Genomic DNA, 6,666 nt, shown 5'->3' on the forward strand with positions numbered 1-6,666 from the left:
AGGAGACTTGAAATATCATCCGTCCCTCGTAAAACATCTTAGGAGTCCTAAGACTCTACAGCGAGTAAACCTGTGATTTTCCTCACTATCAAAAATTTCTATTTCAAACGAAAGTGCTGTAGTCCCCATCCTGCATGGAATCTTTGTCTGCTGTAGTCACAAGAGAAATTTTATAGGGATTTCTTGTGAAACAGCTATGAATTACACTCAAACTACTACTTCTTTACTTCCTATACTCTTTCATGAGCAACAGTTAAGCTGAGTTGCAAGTATGCCCTGATACAGAACAGCTACACAGTGAGTATTGCCTTCTTGCATTTTGCCTGACAATTTAGCTCCGACCTTGCAAACTAAGGCACTCATCTGTCATTTATAATTCATGTATCACCATCAATTTACAGAGGACTTGGCAGTTTGCCCTGTGCTGTCGGCGTGCCAAACGAATTGCCCAGCTAGTGCCACAGCACGGCAGCAGCTTCTTCTGACAGCTGCGTAGCTGTCCGGCGCAAGACGCGCTTACAGCTGCCTGGGCTGAGCCCTTCCCGGCGAATGGGGAAGGCTGCCTCAGCCTGTGCCTCAAGAGATCCGCAATGTTTGGCTCCGAGGAAGCGAGTCGCAGGAAAGACGGCAAGGCAGGTCGCAGCAGCGGGGGATTTATTGAGCGTGGACGGGTACAGCTACAAAGGGAAGCTGCACCAATCCACCCGAGAGAGCAGGGACTGTTACAACTTATAAAGAGGGGGCGGGGGCGGGGGGAAATAAACCCGCCCCCCGACCAATAACAGAACCATACAACATAAATGATAGAACATATCAACCAATTAGGGAAGAGCTTAGGTGGGGATTTAAGGGATTGCCCAATCACCCTAGGTTTGGGATGGAAGATTCTGGGGTATGGGTGTGGGAAGAGGGTGACGGGCAGGGAGGTTGGTATGGCAACATAGGAGGGGTCGGGAGGTAACTCTAGAAACTAAGGTGGGGTTTCAGGAATGACAGGAGACTGCTAACAAAAAGGCGGGAGTAACCAGGGTAACCGGGGGATTGACAGCTGACCTCTAAGGAGGAGGGTGGCGAGGGAGCCTAAGACAGAGCCACCCATAACAACATATGGGGGAAAACTGGAACATACCAACAGAATATAGAAACAAGATTAAAGCATAGTTTAAACCTTAAATCCTGTGAACACAAGAGCAAAGTGGCCGCGCTGCAACACTGTGTCTCTAGCTAGGGGGAAATGAAAAATAGCAAAACCCCTCTTGATTTTTTTTCAGTAGAATTGTTACTGAAGACAATTTTAATATTAGTTACTTCTTGTAAGCCATTAGCCAGACATTCGAGGAGAACAATTTTCTTCTCTGCAGCTTATTTGAAATTGAAGCAGACTTGTGCTTCTCTTACATATAATTTCTTTCCCACAAGATGGGAGAGGATGGTTGATGTGGCAGAATATCTCAGTGAATGATTGGTTTCCTATGGGCATCTGGTATTCTAAGTTAAATTTTCTGAACAATTTTTTAAAAATCCCAACATATGAAGGAGCTGTCAGTAATTTTAGAAACCTGTCATTAATTTTTCTAATTAAAGAGAACTGCAAAGGTGGTAAGGACTAATCTTTCTTCTTGTTTCTTTGCTATTTAGTTGCTTGTCTTTTAAAAGTAATTGTGTGAACTGCAGCTCTAATATTCATATTTCCCAACTAAACTAGCATTCAGTGTTGGAAAATCGCAGTTTGCAATTAAATCTATCTTTAGTATTTCACTGAATCAATGAGGACAAATCTTGTCTGCTTAAAATTTGGTTCACTTTTCTATGGCAAAACTAGAAGGAGTAACAATGGCATCAGAAAGCCTAAACCCTCCTCAAAGCTCCTTTGGACTGGATGCAATACAGAACAAAACACGGGCGAAAGAAAACAGAAAGAAAACAAAGAGGAGATAAAACTGATTTCCCATTACCCTACAGATCAATGGCAGATCCAAGAAGTAAATCCACATCAACTATTTTCTAATATATTGTTTAATGTATTAATTGAGGTGACGAACTTAAGCCAATCCATACTTTCTATCCAAGAGAAGCAAGTAGAATTTACTTGTTTAAAACTATACCTGCCCATGAAAATTGTGTGCAACATCCCACCTAATGCATGTTCCCAATTCATCTATAACTGGTGTACCACAACCTAGTTACAAAGATTTGGCCAGAGGGCACTCAAGCAAACACTTCTGATTTAATGTGGGATGAGGGGACTGCCACTTTCAAAAGTCTTGCTAATGGGTGGGGTTTTTTGGGTAGTAAAAGGCTGCTTGGAGCTTGTTCCTGGACTATAATGGCATCCTTGACAGCATTCATTAGAACATGCTTGAGTCTCCCTCTTACCAGATTTCATCCCTTAAAACATTTAATTCTAAAGCTGGATCACAGGGAAAATCAAATTTAAACACCAAAACCAAAAGCTAATGAAATAATATTGTTCTGAATGAAAGAATAAAATTATGTCAGGTCAGTAAATTTTGTAAACAGGCTTGAGGTTTCATTTCTGAGATAAAAGTTCTATGCAAATTTCAAGAAGAGAATGCATCTGCTGAATATCTTAACACCTTCCCACATGCTCTCGAAGAACATTACAACTTCACTGGAAAGTTCCATTATGAAGACATGCAGTATAAAATTTCTTGTGCTAGAAAAGACCAGTACCTCTCTTTACAGAAAGTTTTCAACTTCACGATGAAAAAAAAAAAATTGATTACAGCACATATTTGAGGCACAAGGATGAATAAGCTACTGAAATGCAACTAAATGCACAGGCAAAACCTAAAGAAGAAGCATTGATGTGAGCACCCACTGATCCTCCAAGCAGTCCAATAGAAATTCCCCATGTGCCCAGCGCAGACACGTGTCCAGGCACCCACATGAGGGCTGGGAACCAAAATATTCCAAAGTTTTATCTGAAAAAAAAGGGAGAGCTAAATAAATATTTTCATTTCCCTTATATAACAATAATAATAATAAAAACCTGGGAAGTGATGTTTTTAATTTTTGTAAAATTATTAAATCTGTCCAGCCCTATTCTTCACTTTTATAAATTGGAATCAAAGATGTTTAAAATCTGGATTCTTCCTTATCCGTCTGAAGTGGACAGTTGCATCTGTGACTAGAAAGGAATGTCAGACAGAAGTCTGTGATGTGGTCCCAAATATAAATTTAATATGGTAGAAATACACAACTTTTGGTGATTTTTAATTTAATATACAAGTTTCTGCTACAGAAATTAGCTTTAGAGTTTTTAGAAGTGTTCCCGCAGATTCTTCTAGAGGTCCATAAAAATTATTTAGAAGGTGAACACAGTTCAAAGTGAACATCCACAACTGGGCTAGGAAAGATGAAAAGTGACAGACACTACATATTGGTATGTCTGCATACTTAAAACATTCACAAAAGCGAAGTTTTCTACATAAATTATACTAAAACCACCATGCTTTATCTAGTTTATAATTAAAATGTGTTTCAACACCTCTGGAAAACTCAGTATAGGAATAGCCTGCAGGAGGAAGGATATCTGCATATAAAGTAATTGCAGCTATAAATGCATGTCTTTTATCTTGACAGATTCTAAATGGCTTTGCCAAATAAAAAATAAAGAAAACGTTCAATATTAATTGCCAAATAAGTTTGAATTTAAAATTAGATGAACTAAATCAAATTTATTTTGATGGAGTTTATCCAGGACATGCTACCTCTTTGATAATTATAATTGGTCTAGTTCTGAACTTTATACAGTACATAAAAAATACACTACATCCAAATCCAAGCAACTCTGGTTCTCAAAAACTAAATAGCATGAATTCTCTGCTCAAATTCCCACTGAGAAAGGAAGGACTCTCAATGCCCTGTTCTTTCTAGATATGTTTTACTTGATTGGTATCTCTCTGCTCTTCGTTGGTATTGGTTTCCTTGCAGTCTTGTGTGCCACATTTTCACAAGCACTTTCTTATAAAGTGTTTAGTCTTCCTATTATCAGGTGCAGTTCTGCACAAGTTCAGCCTGTCCCTGGTATTTCACTTCACAGGAAATGTGGAAACAATTGCTTAACATGCCTTTTTTGCCTAAACAGCCTGCACAGTGCAGATTTGTTTCCTGTTTGTCTTCCAAAGTCATGCTTGCCTTCTCTGATCCTTTCCCCTGTGTCACCTTCTCTGTGTCATGCTGAAGCTGCTATTTAACACAGGTTTTTCTGAACTGTATTGTGGGCTACCAGAAAATCAAGCTCCGAGTGATTTGGCAGAACAGGCTGTCACCTTTTCAGACCTTAGTGTCTGAAATGTAATGTATTCCACTTGAACTGAGCAAAGATGCTGAATGATTACATCTCAATAAGAGCAGCTAATTAAATATTTACTTGAAAGACATTTTGCACGCAATACAATTCACCTCCATGAAGACGATCTATCTGATTTCACATACCTGTGAAGTGTATTCTTATCTCAATGTACAGTGGAAATAGACATAAAATTCCCACAGCGCAAGAAAAGACTACATACAGAAGTGTGCATTCAAAAAGTAGTAGACTTTTCTAATGTTTCTTACAGTTTAGACACTTATTATATCTTCAAAGACAACATATGCATGTATGCATTTTCATTTGAAATTTTACCATTCAAAATAACTATTAGTCAAAAGACATTCACTGTGTTTCTCTCACATACTGTTTGAAATTAGCATTCAATTCACAGTGTAGTATGTAATCCTAATAGAATGTGATACAAAACCAGTGCAGAAGTAAATGTTTATCATGATTTTGAAGGTTAGTAAGTTCTTCAGACATTCAGACAAGCATCTAAACTGTTTCTATGCCCTTGACTGAAAATATTCAGTAAAATCCTGAATCTGCTATCTCTGTCTCTGAAAATAGCAGCAGCATCAAAATATTTTTTAGATAGAATCCTGGCAGAATATTATTCTAAGAAAGCTGGGATTAAATACACAGAGTGTAAATGATATTTGCTAAGGTTCCTTTGATGTCATGGTCATGGTCACAAAGGCATTCTGTTCCCCAGAACAAAAAAAAAAAAAAACAAACCAGAACTAGAACCTCTACCAGCGCTTTACTGGTCAAAAATATAAAGGGTTAGTTTTAGTTTTGAAGAAAAAGTTCTTACAGATATCTTTTCAACAACATAAGGGTAGTTTAAGAAAACAGAAATCCAGGAAAATAGTTTCCACAATTGAACCACCATTGTGCCCTGTTTTACATAAACAGGGCTTCTGTGGGAAATGACAACTTTATAGCTTCACTTGCCCCAAGGTGATCGTTCACCTGGCAAAACAATCTCTGTATAAATATGATCTCTGATCCAGTGTTGCATGAAGTCAGTGGCCATGCCATACTTTGGATTGTCTGTTGACTTCCTTATCTGATGTGTTGAAGCGTTCCAAGTTTAAATTGTAAGTTTAGTTTAGAGCTTTCAGCTTGCAAGGTGGAAAGTAAAACAGCAACTCAGAAAATCCAAGCTAATAAACACTGTAAACAGTGAAGTAGTGGGTATGTAAAATAGAAAGTCAACATTTCTTTAAATTATAGCTTGCTTAATACATACCAATAATTTTTAATCTTTCATAATATCAGGCAATTTACAAATACTCATTCGAAATTCACTAGTTGTGGTTTGCATCTAAGTATATTATTCAGATTAGATGCTATAATGTACAACTTTAGAGTTGCCGCTGAAGCAGTTTATGATCCTGCAGTCTGAACAGTTTATTAGTTGCCGCTGAAGCAGTTTATGATCCTGCAGTCTGAACAGTTTATTGGTCCATGCTTCTTAGCATCTTGTTTTCATCATATTCAGATGACAGTGTCCCGTTCCTTACCCAGTTATTGGCTGAGATGAGGAGAGGAGTGAAAAAGAAAGGCTGTGAAAAAATCATCATGTGTTGCGGTGTGACCGCTTTTCTGTTCTTAGTTATGATCTGTGTAATTTTATTATTCAAGTTATATTTTGATGTTAATGTTACATTCAGTTGGTAGGTTTGGTTTCCCCCTGTTCTGTTATTATAATGGTTCTGCCTAAGGCTCCCTTCCCGCCTTTCCCCCTCACAGTTATCTGTCAATCCCCGGTTGTCTAGGCAACTCCCGCCACCCTTGTATCAGCTTTTATGTCAATCTGTTAACCCCACCTCTGTTGTCATAGTTTCTCCCAAACCGCTCCTAGGTTTCCCTAGTAACTCCCCTGTCCGTCACTCTCTGCCCACACCTTTTCCCTAGAACCTTCTACGCAGGGCAGAGAGTGATTGGACCAGAAGTTGTTTCCCCTCCCCAGCTCGTCCCCCATTTGTTGTTCTGTTAAGTCAATCATGGTTTTCTGTATCCTCATTTGCCCAGGGGTGGGTGACTCCGCCCCTCTGTGACCCTTTAAAACCTTGTGTAGTCTCCGCCCCCTTCAGCAGTTGGCTGCAGCCATCACCCTTTCCTAATAATATCCTTGTCTGCTGCAGACAGCTGTTGGACTTCTGTTTTTCTTGGTGCTTAGCTGGAGCTGTTTCTAGCCTTCAGCTGAGGGCGAAGCTACCTCACCTCTGACGTGGGGAAGTTGTCCTTAGGGAGCAGCTTGCCGGAGCCAGCCTCTGCCCAGGAGCCGACGCTCCGCTGCTGCCGCTGCTGCCATGCCC

Source organism: Geospiza fortis, unplaced genomic scaffold (assembly GCF_000277835.1).
Source record: "Geospiza fortis unplaced genomic scaffold, GeoFor_1.0 scaffold16, whole genome shotgun sequence".
NCBI classification, from domain to species: domain Eukaryota; kingdom Metazoa; phylum Chordata; class Aves; order Passeriformes; family Thraupidae; genus Geospiza; species Geospiza fortis.